Source organism: Protopterus annectens, chromosome 13.part0 (assembly GCF_019279795.1).
Source record: "Protopterus annectens isolate FY-2018-M chromosome 13.part0, PAN1.0, whole genome shotgun sequence".
NCBI classification, from domain to species: domain Eukaryota; kingdom Metazoa; phylum Chordata; order Ceratodontiformes; family Protopteridae; genus Protopterus; species Protopterus annectens.
Window position 1 is genome coordinate 583,100,772 of NC_056747.1, and position 18,170 is coordinate 583,118,941.

The following is an 18,170-nucleotide window of genomic DNA, read 5'->3' on the forward strand; positions in this document are numbered from 1 at the left end:
ATTATGTGGAACTGCCATTCTGCTTTCGAACATGTTGTGTTCGACATTTGGCCGTACGACCAAATCCATGTATACCGATATAAATATATATATATATGACAATTGTATGGAATGGCTAAGCAATACTGCATATGGCACATCAGAACACAGGGAGGTACACTTTTGCTCTTTTACAAAAACACACTTTCATTAAGACCACATACCTAATGCTTGCACAAAAGGGCCCATAACTCTGTGATCCTTTTCCCTATTTGTTGTTGTTGCATCTTTTGGCTTTTCCTGGTTAGGGGTCGCCACAGCGGAACTCAGGTCCGCTAATGATTGGCAGTAGATTTTTATGTGCTGAGTTGCCAGCCCTGACGCACAGCCTTCAACGAAGGTACGCCCATTCACGCACATCTCCCCACAGAAGACACTCTAGCTGAGAATCGAACAGGACAACATCTTACTGTGAGGCAACAATGCTACCGCAGCACCACCACCGCAGCTTTTTTATCCTTTTCCCTATTACTGCTACTATAATTACGTTTTCCAGAAAAGACAGCTAAAGTCCTTCAAATCAGCTGGCTGAAAGGGAAACAAATTAAATTTTTCCAGCATGAAGTTCAGATCGCATATTCCTATTTGAAAGTTGTTTTAACAACTTTATTAAATGATCAGTTAAGACATAAGCCCACATACATTTATAGAAAAGACAGCAAAAAATATTTTTTCATGCATTATACATTTCTTGTATATTTTCTCTTTATAGCAATGGTTATTCACTCCAATATTATGTAAAATTGCTCAGTTCCTGCTTTCTCTTAAACTTCATTGTTCCTGCTGAACATTATTTTGCATGTATTTTCCCATAATTTCTATTTATTAAGAAGTAATTTGCTCCCTCCCTTTTCTAAAGATATGACTTCCAGTTCTTTTACCTCCAACAATATTCAGTAATTCAATTACAGCTGGTTTTCTAATTATTTTGGCAGCCAATAGCATTAAACTTAATAAGGTCTTACCATGGTCTAGGTAATTCAGATCCTGTGTCTCATCTCAAAAAGGATAATTTCCTTAGTTACAGCCATTTGCTTCCCCAAATATATCTGACAGAATCCTTTGTATAGTAGCTTTAAAATCTACCAACTGATTACACTCCCAGAAATCACGTCCCCAATTACTTCTCTCTTTTCCATCCTAACTTCAGCATGTGCTATTTATCCGAGGAAAATTTCTTTAAAGTCTGCTTGGGGTATAAAGATACCTATGCAAAACACATCTAAACAAAAATCCTAAACCTTCTGAACTTTATTACATAACTGGGAGCCATACATATGTCCCTACATTGTTCCCATGTAATTTGCTATTCCAGGTTTCTCTTTTCAATCTTTTCTAACCTCTTCCGATTGATTTTTATAGTTAGCATGCAATGTTTCATACACTGTACCAATTACCCCCTTTGTAACAGCAGCTTCTCTTCTAGACTAGACTCTATCAGAGCTGGTATTTCACTCAATACCCCCCTATCCCTTTCTCTTTGCCTGTATTCTAACATCAATCCCCGATAGGAAAGGCAATCTCTAACCTGCAGTCCAAACTTCTGCTTGGTCTCATCACAGTCCATTACTTTTCTCTCTCTAACCATTTGCTCCCAATTTTTCTAGTAAATTTCAGCCTACTCTTGCCTACCTTCTGTACCCCTACTTGCAGTCATCCCTACTGGAAAACTTTTTTTCCCATTCCTAAGTTGACTTTATTCTTAGAATACCTTCTGCAAATTTATGAATGTAATATTCTGTACAGTTGTGCTATTCTCCTTAAAGATCTGCATCTAAAAATCCTACTCACTCCCTATTTTTTGAACTCCATCACCCCAATTCATCATCCCTTTCCACTTTGATTTGTAATCTGATTGTGCTATGTAAGAGTCTTACAAAAAAAAAAAGCTCAAATATCCACACCAATCAGGTAACTGTAAGCCACCATATTCTATAGTAAGGATCAGCTTATCTCTCAACTTCCACCCTCATCATATAAATTCCTTCTACTCTTACTGTCCACAACTTCTCCTCTGGTTCATAAAAATATGCCTGCCCAGTATATAAAGCTAATGGGATTAACATTTTTACTGCTTATATATTACTATCCATAATCAAAACATTCCAATTTCTCAATTTATGTATTATATTTTGTTTAGTCACTTCCTACATACCCTAGCTGCCACAGCATTATACTCTTCTGTGAGTTCCCCCATGCAAGTCCCTTTAAATTATTCAGTCCCTTTAAATTATTCTTATTACTTCTTAACTCTCTCTTCTTTTATTTCTACCTTATTTTTAACTCCATTTTAATTTTATCCCACTATCCATTCCTTCAAAGTAAACTTCCATCCTTCCTAATAAAACTCGAATAGTTTCAACTACCATTGCTTAAATTCCTCTCTTTTTACCAGATAAGGAGGAAATCACTGATGTCCCACTTTTACTTCATTATCCTGCATTTTTATCTTTGTTTTTATTAGTGCATGTTCTAAAATTACTATTGGACTTGCATCAAAGCTTTCAATTAATTGTATGTGCTCCTGTGAAATATCCATCCAGTCTAGCCCAGTTATTATACCTTGGGGAATAACATGTACATTTTGCTCAAGTTCCTACTTCTAAATTCACAAATGTCTTCAGAAATCTACCCTCTTCTGTTGTGTTTCCTTTTTAGGTCCAGTTAATACATCCTCATTATTGTAATATTTTCACAAACTTCTTCAGAAATTTACTTTCTTCCGTTATATTTTCTTTCTAGGTCTCAGATACATCCTCACTGCTGTAAATTAAGTTCAGTCTCCACCTATAAGTATTTCCTGCAGAAAGCTGGTTACTTCTCCCAATAATTTCATAAGCTCCATAACAGCAGTTTTTGTGGAATGTAAATACATGCCAGTGTAAACCTCCTCCCTTGCCAGTAGCCTTCTACTACCACAAACCTGCCAATAGCTGCTTACTACTGCAAATCTACCACTGTTGCCTTCCCCCTCTCTTCTGTAACTATGGGAGTCCCTCTAGGAAATTTACTCACCTTTTCCTTTGTCCCCAATATTCTACTGAATATCCATTCTGAAATCCTTTCTTTGACAAATTCACATGCTCATTTCTATCCAAATGTCTCACCTGCAACACTACTTGCACCCTACATTTCATAATATAAAATCAATACTCCTTCCTTTTTGTTTATACCTGTGAAGCCTGTATCTATAAATTTTGTCTTACATACGCACACACTGGCTGGATGGCCTTTTATACAGTTGTTTCTTCTCATCTCCATTTGAACCCATGTCACATTTTTGCATTTTTCAGTTAAAACCGTATCATCTAAACCTAAAAGATTTAAGAGTCCCTAGAATGGTATGTGCACAGTGTGCTGTTGCTGCATCAGCAGTGATTTGTGGACAGGCAGGAATCAAAGTAAATGAACAACTAGTTTCATCAACAGAGAAAATCCTGACTGCCTAGGCCAGTATGATGCTAGCATCATTAAATAGCCTTCATCTTGTTCCGCTTTCAGCAGCCCTTTCTGAATCACAGAAGGATGGCAAGGTTAAGTAAACTCTGAGTTAATAGAAATGAAGGTATCAATTTGCTTGGATTAACTGTATGCAAGTAAAAACTTTGCAATGCATCTAAGCTGTTAGCTAAAAACAGATCCACCCATGTAATATTTTTTTGTTTTAAATTTCATCTTATATTTTTGCTGACCAGGGTAGAGAACTGATCTCCATGGACCATTTTCAGTCTCAGCCTGGATATGAAACAAACAGTGAAAGTGTTAGCAGTATACATGAGATTAATATTTACACAACCGACACGCAAACAGTAAAAGAGTATTTTATCTACCCTGTATACCAGGGTATTTACAATATTTGTACAGTTGTTAATACCTTGGTGTTTGTACAGGTGTCCCTTGGGGGCAAGTCTATGGTCATTTCACACAGGTCATGTACTAAGTGAACTGTATCAATACCAAAGATATATTTGAAAGGAGTATACAAAAAACATAAGATCAGTACATATATTTAGTATATAACAAAAGAGATCATGGAGAAATGTGGTTTTAACATCCGAAAAAGTGATCTAGGAAATACATTCAAAAGCAAATATCAATGTGCTTACATAAAGACTAGACCTAGAGTGACAGCTAAGCATCTTTTATTCACAAGTAATGTGTTCAAGGCATTGTTCTCAATTCTCTTAGCTGTAAACAACACAAATACATGTTCCAAAGATGTTAAATTATTTAAAAACATACATTAAATTATATCTACATTTAATACTCTACTTCCCCCATCCTACTTTCCTCTTAACATTTCTCCACCTATCCAATTCCTTCTTAAAATATCCCTGTCGATTTCTTTCTCAGGACTCATTTTAGTAGTCCATTCCAGAGGTACACAATTCTATTTGTGAAGCTTTCTTTATGTTCAACCAACTCATCCAAATAGTGAGTCATGAAAGAAAAAAAAAATTATATATATATATATATATATATATATATATATATATATATATATATTGGTGTCTCGTTCGGCTTTTCCCGGTTAGGTGTCGCCACAGTGGAACTCCAGTCCGCTAATGATTGGCAGTAGATTTTTACATGCAGAGTTGCCGGCCCTGACGCACAACCTTCAATGAAGGTACGCCCTTTCACACACGTCTCCACACAGAAGACGCTCTAGCTGAGAATCGAACAGAACGTCTTACTGTGAGGTGACAACGCTATATATATATATATATATATATATATATATATATATATACACACACACACACATACACATATATATATATATATATATATATATATATATATATATATATATATATATGTATATGTATATATATATATATATACACACACATATACATACACACACATATATATTTGTTTACTGGGAAAGTCCAACTTGGAACAAAGCTAATTTTCAGCAGAGGCCCAGAGAGAAATGCTCTAGATGCATGCCTTTGTAATGTGGTAGGAAACTGGAGTACCCGGAAGAAACCCACATGAACAAAAGGAGGACATGCAGACTCCTCACAGAAGGCACCCCAGCCAAGATTCAAACTGCAGAACCTCTCTCTGTGAAGCAACAACATTACTGCTGCACTGTCTGTATGTATAATTTATTTTTCTGCAAGGAGGCAAGCCCCCTTGTACCTCTCCATGTGAGGACTTCAACTCCATGCTCACCAAAATATCAACTCCACGGTCATACTACAATGAAGTAAACATTACAGTGCACTGCCAGCTTACTCCATGCAAAGGTCAGTGGAGTTTCAACAATCCACTAAAAGATCAAGGAAAAATGTCCAAGTGTAGATATGGCCTCTGTAAAGAAGTTCTTTTGATCACATGGGAGTAGAAGGTACAGAGTCTCCTGCCTTTGCCTCCTCCTCCCCCTTCTGTCCTACACATTCAATATCAATATCCTTCCTTATCTCTAGGATATGATCTTACATATCCATATCATGTCCCCAGCTATTCTCATCTGTAGTGAGGACAGCTTCAACTCCTGTTATAAATGTTCATATCCTTTTACCACTGCCCCACTCCCCTTTCTGGTCAGCTTTCTCCAGACTCTTTTGATCAGCTGATATTCTTTCCATTGTATTTCTTCCACAGCTGCACAGAGTACTCATGGCAAGACTTGATTAGGGTCTGGTGGAACAGAATAATCATCACTATTTCTTGAGTCTAGCCTCCTGAAGTTAAGAGTCTAACCTCTGGAGGATAAAAAGAGTCTAGCTGTCTAGCTTCCTAATACAACAGTCTCCAGCATTCTGCCTGCTGCTCTCACAGTTTTCTCATGTTGCATCTGCTTTCTAAAGCTTTCCTTAGACATGTATCCCATACTCCACTGTTGAATCCATTTTTATGTTTTCACAGAGAAGTATGTGATGTTTTCCTGTCATTCAGATATGTCTGAAACAAACACACCAAGTTGTATTGGACCCAAGACTGACCTCTGCAGTACTGTACTAGTGACTTCCCTAATTCCTGACATTACCCCTCTCCTTGCAACTTTCTTTGTCCTACCATTCAACCATATAGTAATCTATTTCCTCAATTCTGGTTATCTCCCCTGTCTTGGATGACCCCTTTCCACAAATTAGTAACTTTACCTCCTCTTCATCCCTATCATTCTTGAAAAATCTGTAACCTGTCACCTCCATACCCTACCACCTCCTGTCATTAATCCATGCTGCAATGACACCAGCAACATCCAGATTCCCATCTTGCATCACTAGCAGAAAACCCTCCATTGTCTGATGCAGAATGTTTGCACTAAGGAGTAATATGGATACTGCACAGCCATGTCCCAGGTGAACCTTGATTATTCCTCTGTTATGTTCTGTATTGGTTTTCTCTTGCTGCCTGTTGAGTGACAACCCCCTACAGCTTTTGTGATATCCCTCAACTTTCCATCCCAGTTTAAATGGAAGATCATCCGGTCATACCTTTTTAACCAAATTTGAGTACCTTTTGGGTTAAATGGACCTTGTCCTTGACATTCAGCTAATCTGTCAGACCATCCCCCCACCTCCTACAAGTTCCAAACCCTTTTCCTCCCCCAATGACAAGGTCAGTCTTTATATTCTTAATTTTCTGTCTCTGTGCTGTGTTTGTTACTGGCAGAGGCAATACTTTTGAGACCACTACCTCTACGCCCTTCCCCATCACAGCCTCTCTTTGCTACCTCACTGACTCTGCTTGCTATCACTGCAGTTGTCTCCTCAGATAGATTACTGGTGTCTGTGTGCACAACATGAATTCACCCATCCTCCTTGATGATCACCTTGATCACCTTCTCCCAAGTGTTACAGAGATTAAAAAAACAGAAACTGATTGCCCTTTAACTTGGTTCCCAACTGTTTCCCCTTTTAGGACCATCATTTCCCTTGGTGGACAACTCTTCACTCACTCCCGCATACTGATTTTTCCTACTCTCAACTTACTGCACTTTCTCACTACCCTTTCAATGTGCAACTCCTCCCATACAATCCCACTACTACTGATCCTGTTCACGGTCCATGCTGGCTGCTTCTATTCCTGTTCTGCACCGGATCCACTCCGTAACCCCTGCACACTTCCTATAAACCTTATGCACTGCCTTACACTCCAAACTACCTCCCACTCTGCTCCACTCAGAACCCTCCTGTTGCTCTTCCATCTTTTCCTGTCTTTCTGCCATCTACTGGTAATCACTCCGGAGTTGGAACCACTTCTCTTTCCTCTTTACTATTTTTCCCTTCATCTCATGTGTCCCAGTCTATGCATCCCTTCCCTGCTATTTCAATGCTCTTCCAGTTGTGTTGACTCAAGAATGGCCACCCATACCTTTTCCCATTTTGCCATAGCTGTCTGCTGTTCCTTCTGTCTTCTCATTTTTTTTCTTGTAAACTAATTTTAGAATGCCTCTAAGTTTCGCCTTCACCTTACTGAATGCTACCAGAATTACCTCTACTCCTCTGATAACTTCTGCCCGCATACACCTATCCCTATCCCAAACTTCTGCCCGCATACACCTATCCCTATCCCAAACTTCTGCCCACATACACCTATCCCTATCCCAGTCTTCCTCCTTTTTTCAGTCAGATTGGTCTGCCCGATCACCCCTTCCTCTCCCATTCTATACTGCCCTTGCTCACCAGATTAGCCAAATCAATCTTGGATACTTGAGCGTCTCTCTCTCTCTCTCTCTCTCGCTCTCTCGTCCCTCATCTGAAATGTTAGTAGCACTCATCTGAAGTGTCCTCGCCTCAATCAGCAAGTTAGAAAACACAAGACAGAGAACAAAATAACATATACTTAATACAATCATTTAACACCTAATCGGTCTTTGACATATTCTACTCAAACAATGAAAAATATGCACATGAAAATTCTAGTTTTAAATTAAGTGACTTATATAAATTCCCTTCTGATTTCACACATCTTTTAGTAGTGCAGAAGCAAAAGCAGTGAGTGTGTGCATGCGCGTGTGTTTATACATTACAATATAGTCCAAGGCTGAAATATAAAAGAACACTAATCTAAATAAAACATAAAACTAAACTACAATTCAAAATTCTAACATAACACACTAGTAATAGGGGATTCTATAGTCAGGCACACTGACGTCCCACTCACTAGGCTGGACAAGCAGAAGGTTACTGTTAGCTGCCTGTCGGAAGCCAGAATCCACCACATAAAACAAGCACTCAGGTGACTCCAGAATATGTACAAATATGACTATGTTGGCATGAATGACCTGAGCCGTACCTCCCTGGACTACATGAAAAGAGATATGGAAGAGTTCTCTGATCATGCAGCCCAGGCTGGTATGACCCCGAGTAGCAACCTGCCCTCACCAAGAATGATACTTCAGTATAAAGAAAAAATAATAATCAATTTCAACAATTGGCTAAGCTTCTGGTGTCATTCAAAGGGGATCCAGTGTCTGTCAGCCTGGGACGACATGCTTGACAAGCCATGTTGCTTCACAAGGGATGGCTTGCACCTGTCAGCCCTAGGCTTTCGAATACTGGCCAAGGCTCTTGCTGCCCCCATAGAGCCTTTTTTAGGCAAGGCTCAAAAGTCAAACCCACCTCCGTAAAAAGCACAATTAACAAAAAAACTGAGGGTTATGCTACTCAACGCCAGGAGTTTAAATCTCAAAATGCACACGCTCAAAGCACTCCTCAGTATGGAGAACGTCAGCATCTGTGCAGTAACTGAAACCTGGTTCAAGGCTCCAGACAGCACCCCAGCAATACCGGGCTACAACTCATACCACAAGTTTCGGCCACAGAACAAGGACCAAAACACAAAAGGAGGGGGTGTATCCATATTCATCAAGGATACCAACACCTCCAGGTTAGCACAGCAGAATACCTCTGAGATCATCCATGTACAGCTAATAAATCGGGCAAATCTGCAATGTAAATTGTGGCATGCTACAGATAACCCTCCATGACCCAGACCACCACTCCATGTTTTCCATTGCCTCCAGAAAGGTGAAGGTCCTACCGAACACCCTGATATTGGGTGATTTCAATTACCTTACTATTAACTGGGAAAACTACTCTAGTACAAACTCCCAGGCCCAGCGCTTCCTGGAATTCATCAACTCAAACACCCTGGATCAGCTGGTAAACTCCCCTACCAGAGGTGAAAATATATTGGACCTGGTCATCACAAACATGGGCGACAGGTGATCCACCGGAAGTCAACCAATCACTGGTTACATCAGACCATAAAACTAATCACTCTGAATGTTCACACCCCCACCACCCCCCACAACTAAGGAAACCACAGTAAAAACTTTTCTAAAGCAAACTTCACCTTACTTAAGACAGAGGCAGTAAGTTTCACAGCCCCCACGCTAGAGGATAACACTGCCCAAGATGCAGAAACCTTTACAAATGCACTCTATGGGCACCTACAAGGATGCATGGATCATGCCATCCCTAGCAAAACCAAGACTCACTCATTTAAGAGAAGGAAACCAGTCTGGTGGACCCCTGCCATAAACAGGCTATACAACAGAAGGAGGAAACTAGTTCAGAAAAAAAGCAAATCCCAAGAAGGAAAGACATCCCTGATCAGTATCAGTAAGAATCTAAGGTCCCTCATAAAATCATCCAAGGCTAACTTCGAAAGAAAAATAGCCAAGGATTCAAAAGATAACCACAAAGCCTTCTTTAGCTATGTTAAGAATCTAAGTGGCTACTAGCAGACATGCACTGAACTAGTGCAAAATAGCACAAAATATACTGAACCTAATGATATTGCCAACATCCTGGCAGATAGATTCAGTGCAAACTTCAAACCCCTCTCACCCCAAAAGGGCCCATAATAATACCGGAAAAGTGTAGTGTCCCAGAAATCACAGTCGCACAGGTGAAAATAACCCTTTCAAAAGCCAAAGACATAGGGTCAATGGGGCCAGATGGTGTCCCAGGCTGAGTCTTGCACGAACTACAGAACAAACTAACCCCCCACCTAAACACACTGTTCAACCTCAACCTCTCTACAGGCTACATGCCCATAGAATGGTGCACAGCAACGGTTATTCCACTCCACAAAGGAGGGGCCACAACTGACCCTGGTAACTATCACCCCATAAGCCTGACTAGCCTGGTCTTCAAGGCTATGGAACGCATCATCATGAAACTCATTAACAAAGACATTGGGAACGTCCAAACACTTGACCCGACACAGTTCGGCTTTGTCAAGGGCAGATCATAACTACTAAACCTGGCTGAATTCTTAGAAACAGTCACCAAGGCCATAGATGAGGGAAAGGTTGTTCACACAACCGACCTTGACTTCACCAAGGCTTTCGATACCATTCCCCAGTCGGGTATTACAGAAAAACTCACCAGCCTAAACATAAACCCCTACGTCATGAGATGGGTTGCCAACTGGCTTACAGACAGAACTCACATGGTAAGAATAGCGGGCTCCAGGTCCTACTCTAAACCAGTCACAAGTGTTGTCCCACAAGGCTCAGTCCTGGGACCCCTACTGTTTGGCATATACTTCTCAGCAGTTTGGCATATACTTCTCAGAAGTACAGGTAAACACAGGAGGACTATGGCTAACCAAGTTTGCCAATGACTGCAAACTGGGAGCCATAAATGACTCTCTGGCTGATACGGACATCCTCCAAAAGGGCCTTACTGAGACAGACACCTGGTGTCAAAGTCATGGCCTCAAGCTAAATGCCAAAAAACGTATAGTCATACTATTTGGGAAAAAAAAAAAAAAAAAAAAAAAAAAAAAAAAAAAAAACCACCCACGAATTACCACATAGGTGGCAGCCTCCTTAATACAAAAGGGGTAATAAGAGATCTGGGGACCCAGGTAGATCGTAATCTCTCCTTTGACAATCATATTGCCAAAGTAGTTAGGAAATCCTTCTATGTGGCCCATCTAATTACTAAAGGGTTCGTATCTAGAAAATCCTTCTATGTGGCCCATCTAATTACTAAAGGGTTCGCATCTAGAAATAAAGAGGTTATAGTGCCCCTCTACTCGTCATTCATCAGACCCATCATAAAGTACAATGTCCCATTTGGGATGTACCTCACAAGACACTTCCCAACAGCTGGAGAGACCACAAAAGTACCTCACCAAGAGGATTACTGGCCTCAAACATATGTCCTATGCAGCCCGACTGAAAAAACTCCAGCTGTACTCTGTGGCATATCACTTACTCAGACATGATCTCTGCCTGACTTACAAAGCCATGTCCAACTCAAAAGTGATGGACATGCTCCACCTAAAGAAATCCAAGTCACTGCGAGCCACGAGCTCTAGTGAGCTAAACCTCACAACAACAATAAATAGAACATGCTGGAGGGATAGATTCCTGTCACAGAGACTCCCCATGCTTTGGAACAAAATTCCAAACTACATTAGGCAGAGCCCCTCACTAACACTCTTCAAGAGAAACCTTGACGAGTGGACGGGTAACAGAAAATACACCCCTGGGATCACTTCGTTGGCTCTGCTTGACAGAGGATCAGTTAATTAATCAATGGGACGGTGAAAGCTAACACGCACTGGCTAGGCTTATAAATGCCCTCAGGCAGATAGCCTAGTACCTACCTATAACCTTATGAAATTATCAAACCAAATTGCCACCATTATTGTATAAACACACACACTAGGCTGCCACTTCACAAAAACCCTATGTAGCCTATATAATGTCTCCATTTATTTTTGCAGCCTCCCAAAACCTTACCCAAAAGCTCCACAATGGTTAGCCAAGTGACCCATTCAATCTGGAGACATGGGAGCCAGACTAGCTGCTGAGGCACTCACCTGGCAGTCCTCAAGCATCCATTCTGTTGCTCCATATGGTTCAGCCTGGTGATCCTAGGAGAAGGTCTACCCTCTCCTAACTAGGAGAAGCCCCCTCTCCCTTGGCATGCGCCATGACAGAATGGGCTCTGCTAGCATGAACTCTAGTGGATAACACCTACTTCTCAGAGCCTCCTCCTCCCTGATGGGTAAGCCAGCAATATCCATTCAATCCCATCCACTCCTGCCAGCTCTTATAGCCACCTACGCTGGTACATGAATTCAGGCCACCTATGGCATGGAAAAGGCTTTATCCCCCTATGTCAGAAAGCTGACTAAGCCTACATAATATTTTATTCAACAGACTGACTACCTGACTACGCAATCACTGCATCCCAGTGAAATGAAACTGAAACAAACAACAATCTTAAAAAAAAAAAGAGAAAAAAGAAACAGAAATCACAGCGAAATGGCTAAATGGAATACATGAAGGTATACTTTTAATGACAAATTAAATATTATGTACTGGTGGGATTAAATCATTTTGCCACTTATATCTTCATCACTTGTTATGAATCATTTTCCCCAGTCTAGGTGTTTGGGCCTGCTCCCGTTTGGCATCTGCTTCTCAAAAGTCAAGGCTAACATTCAAGGCCTCTGGCTCATCAAGTTCACAGCTGACTGTAAACTGGTAGCCATTACAGATTCCTCCCAAGACACCAAAATCTTGCAACCAGATTTAACCCAGATAAATGACTGGTGCCAAAGCCATGGCCTAAAACTCAACGCCAAAAAAAATGCATTATAATGTCTTCTGGGAAACTGCCAACCCAAGTTAATTACCCCATCAACAGAACGCCTCTCAGAGTCGACCCAGGATTTGGGAACATATGCAGATGGCAGTCTGGTCTTTGACCAAAATGTAGCTAAGATAATAAGAAAATCATTCTAGGTTGTCCAACTTATAGGCAAGTGTGTGGCATCCAGGTCCAAGGGAGTTATAGTACTACTCTACTCAGGCCTTATCAGACCTATCATTGAGAATAATGCCCCTTTGACATGTATCTAAACAGAGCTTAGCAACAGTTAGAGTGCCTACACAGGTTTCTCATCAAAAGAATTCAGGGCATGAATACCCTGTCCTACACTGACCAAATAAAGAGACCGACTTTACGCGGTCTCCTACAGACTGCTGAAAGGGGATCATTGCCTGGATTACGAGAGTTCCTCAGGCCCAGGCCTGATGGATCTGTTGCACATGTGCAAAACAAAGAGCACCAGAAAAACTAGATCCAGGGATCTGAACTTCACTTGTGACACAAATAGAACATGCTGGAGAGGCATGTGTATGTCCCAAGGACCCCTGCACTATGGAATAGGCTCCCCATCCATGTAAAACAGAGTTAATTCCTGACCCTATTCAAACAAAACCTTGACAACTAAATGGAAAATCATAAATTTACCTCCAGTCTGGCTCCAATGTCCCTTAGGGACAGAGACGGTCAATAAGAAAGTATTATACTAAATAACACCCCCATCCTACAAATTCTTAGTTACCTCCCTAACATGCCCTCTCTCCCCATATAGATGACTTGGGACCAGGGTTGCCAGATTTCCAACTGGCCAGGTAGGGACAAACAAAGTGAAGACTTAAAAAAAAAAAAAAAAAAAAGGTCTTCCACGCCAGGGTCTTTAATGCGGAACATCAGAGTTCCGCATTAAACAAAAGTAGCTCTGTGTTTATTTTTTATTTGATTGGCCTGGGCCAATCAAAAAATAAACACGGAGCTGCTTCTGTTTAATGCGAAACATCGCAGTTCCGCATTAAACAGAAGTAGCTCTGTTTTGTGATTTTTTTGATTGGCCCATATACCAGTATACGGGCCAATCAAAAATCACTAAACACGGAGCTACTTCTGTTTAATACAGAACATCACAGTTCCGCATTAAACACAAGAAGCTCTGCATTTATCGATTTCTGATTGGCCCGTATGCCGGTATACGGGCCAATCAAAAAAAAAAAAAAAAAAAAACAAAGCGGAGGCTGCCCGAGATTTAAACCGGCAGTGCGGGATTCGGGATCAGGCTGCTGATCTCGGGACAGTCCCGCCCAAATAGGGACGTCTGGCAACCCTACTTGGGACACAAGTGGTTTGACTTGTAAGGGCCCTATTCAAACTTTGGACTAAATGAAACACAGCTGAATGTTGGAAAATGCTCATATTTGAATCAATCAGTTGGAACTTTGATGCACTGTTTGGGCCATCTCCTTTTGCACTTCCATCTCTGCTGCCATCTTGTGGCTTTGTAGTGTAAAGTCAAGAAGCAGAGTATTAAGTTATTGGTGTTGGATGCCTGAGCTGAGAGACAGAACCCAGTCAACAGATGTACTTTACTTATGATTACTAAAATACAGAACAGAATGAAAACTATCAATAATATGCACAGAGATATTTTAAATTTTATCACTGAATATACGAAAATTAACTTTTGTATAGGACTGAATTTTAATGGAAATTCTGTACAATTTTCAAGTTGCAGGAGCTCCAGAAATAATGCTGGATATTTTCATGGCCATGCAGTTATTCCAGTGATGTAACTTCTTCCAGAGTCAGCTCTCTCTTATAGTCTTGCACATTCACAAAGTCAAAACGTTTGAGCTGCCTTTACACAGCACCTTAAAACCATGTTTTTAACCATCACAGTCACCAACCTCCTCACAGTGCAGAGACTCTGGTTACTACATCAGACCCCAGTACTGCAGAAGCTCTGCCAAAAGGGCCAACTCCCAAAACATTTTCTCTGAGAATTTTGTCTTTGTACAATGTAAGCAAATTTAACTTGAAAAACCTTGTTGTGTATTAACTTCATCTAGTCAAACACATGCCTGCCTGAGCTGGAAATTAGTTTTCAACATCCCCCCTCCGAGAGAGATGCCCCTTGCACTCTAAGGATGGACTCCTTACTAAATTGGCCACTGTCCTCTCTCTTGACCAGTAGATTATACTCTATACGCCAACGACAGTCTTCCTGGCCGACAGGTTTCTGCATTCAGGAAATTAAAGAAAACCTGTTCTACTTAGTATCTCTCTGCTAATTGCTTTGTATTGGCTATAAACGGATTGCTCTCGGTTATAATTTGACCTCAGGGTGGAAGGGTCACAGAAGTAGAATGTATTGCTAAATATCCCATTACTGTTCTCTCCTGTTTCACTCAGTCACCAACTTCCTCACAGTGCAGGTATGTGTCATATGCTGTTACATTTCTATTTGTTCTCAGACTGTATAGAACAATGAATAGACCTTTGTAATGTGTTGTATTTGTATACATTTCATTCAAATCATACAAGCTGTATGTATGTTAAGCCTCTGCCCTTTAACACGTATGGATATAAACACTCTTGATATACTGGTGAACCCCATGGAGGTTACTAAGTGATGGTTTTATATTGCGCTTATCAGTGCAGTGTCATGTTATGATAGCTTGTTCTAACAGATGTATACACTGTATTACTGTGGTTCTCCATCAGTATTACCTCCAGCTAACCTACTTTCAGCTTATACTCAAACTATTTTTTTACCATCTCTCTGTTCTTATTCTTTCCCCATGTTCTCTTGCTCTGACTTGCCGTGATCCTTCCTTCATCTCTTTTACAATAAGTATTAACTTTGTCTCAATATAATAATATGACAGTCTAGTTGAGTTTATTTTTTCTACTCTTTTCTTTTCCCTTTCAGATCCTCTAGTTACTACATCCAAATCCAATACTGCAGAAGCTCTTCCACAAGGGCCAACTCCCAAACATTTTCACTGAGAATTTTGTCTTTGTACAATGTAAGCAAATGTAAGCAAATTTTAACTAGAATAATCTTATGTATTAATTTCATCTAGCCAAATGCATGTCTGCCTTAGCTGGAAATTAGATTTTAACATTCCCCTTCTGAGTTGTCCTGCAACTGAGTAAACTGATTACTCTCCACTATAATTTGACTTGAGGGTGAAGGACTGCTATGCTTGACTTCACTTCCCTACCATAACCCCATTTTCCATGCAAACCCCTTACTATTATGCTTCTTACACACATTACACTTGTGTCTCCTATTCCCCAACCCTCCCAAACAACTGTACTACAGTCACACACACTCTCCTGTTTTAACCCAATTCCCAAATTCCATTTAAAAGAAAACTCTACCCTAGAACTAAAAAAAAAGTTTTTTTTTTTCCACTGTCTGTTTCCTGGCCTATTTTAACACCTCAAAATCACTCTAAGTACTTTGTTTGCAATTTTAGCTTGTTTTCCACAACATGGCTACCAATGGGGCTTGATGCATCAACATGATCTTGTTCTTCCTCAACCCTTACTCATAATGCTTTGTATGACTCAAGCCAGACATAAGCAAGTAACTGAATTCCTATCCCATTGACATCATGGGATTTGTGTGGGTGACTTGTTATTTTCTTTACCTTCTGTAAAAGGACTGCTTATTTTCTGTCTCGATTCACCCTCATGTATGTTTAGCTCAGAGCTTGTTTTACACTACACTTAGAAGTTATCCACCTACAGACAGAAAAGTAGCTATATCACAGGCCTTTGTTCAGGGTTTTCTTTTGTAGTCCAAGAAAAATTGATTCTGCAAGGGTCTCTCAGTGCAGTGACAGTTTTAACACCTATGCAGTAGTGTGGGGGGAGGGGACTTTCACTTCCTCTTGGACTACAAAAGAAAACCCTGAACAAAGGTCTGTAATTTAGCTACTTTTCTGGCAGTAGCTGGATAACTTCTACTTTTAGTGTAAAATAAGCTCTGAGCCAAACATAAATGAGGGTGATTAGAGGCAGAAAAGAATCAGTCCTTTTACAGAAGGTAAAGAAAATATCAGTGACCCATGCAAATCCCATTATATATCAATGGCATGGGAATTCACAGTTACTTCCTTATGTCTGGCACTAGTCATACAAAGCATTATGGGAAAGAGAAAGGGTTGAGGCAGAACAAGATCATGTTGATACATCAAGCCCCATGGTAGCCATGTTGTGGAAAACAGGCTAATATTACAAATAAAGCACTTAATTATTCTGAGGTCTTAAAATAGGTCAGGAAACAAAGATATAGAGTGAAAAAAAATTTTTTTTTTGTTTTAGGGTGGAGGTTTTAATCTTTTAACACCATTCCCAACTACCTTCTTCCCTCCTATACTGCTTTGCACTATATACATTCATATGCACACCCCTCTCTAACAGTACCCATCTATTCTACATTACATCTTATACTTTTCCCAAATAAACCCTCACTGCTTCCTATTTTACCTAAGTCTCGTACTCTAGGCTTTTATACCGCCCTATTCCTTACATTCCAAACAAGATACTAAGATAACCTCTCTTCCTTCATTGAAATTACTTCTTTCCTACTACCATCTATCAGCTTTCAGATTCCACCACTACCAAACAGCCTTCTACCCTGCAACTTCTTTTTCCTTCTGGATGCCTACTTTCCCACTACCTACTAGCTATAACATACAGATCCCTTTACTTAATCATGTTGCTATTCAGCTTATCTTCTATTATTCTCCTGTTATTGGGTCACCTTTCATCCTACCATGAGTCTATAACAGCTCTCAACATATCTCCAACTCTGTCCCAACCACTTATAAAATACTTCCTCCCCACATTCTCCACACATTGCACCAAACCTATTTAGTGATGCCTCTCACCTTTACTCCAAATACATACTGATTAACTCCATTTCAACTCAAACTAAAGCAAACTTAAATGGAAAAATACTCTCCAAAACAAGTATAAACAATTCCCCAATATACTAAAATCCTTTTAGGAGGAGGCATTCACCCTTATCCTGGCCCCACCTATCACAATGAACATCAAGACTATTGTCTTCCACACACTAGTCTAACCCTACAACAGTCGACTCCCAACCCCAGTAATCTTTTTGCTGCCGTAAATGTTAGAAACACAAGAAATAATTACATGCCTGGATTACCAAACATAAATCTGATATTTTTGCTATAACTGAAACTTGGCTTAAACCCAGAATAAACTACTCCAAAATTATACCTCCCAGCTATATCACCATCCATAATAATCATATAAAAAGGAAAAGTGGTGGCATTGCTTTAACATTTCCCAATACCTACCACATTTCCCTTTATAACAAAGTAAAACCAAAATTCAGTTCAGCTTCTTATTACTTTACTGAAATTAAACAGTTATAAACAAATATGTATTACTGCCCTTTACATCCCTCCTGGTGACAATACAGCTATACTGAAGGTACCCTACATTAGATATCCACAACAGTTCCATAGGAAATAATACTAATAGGTGCTGTGAATGTCG

General features: G+C 40.1%; 1 protein-coding gene across 4 annotated transcripts in view; it reads right to left on the bottom strand.

Moving 5' to 3' along the window:
- XAF1 (XIAP associated factor 1) overlaps positions 1-18,170 on the bottom strand; it is a 205,061-nt gene that overhangs the window by 177,385 nt on the left and 9,506 nt on the right. The gene's annotated exons all lie outside the window — the stretch shown is intronic.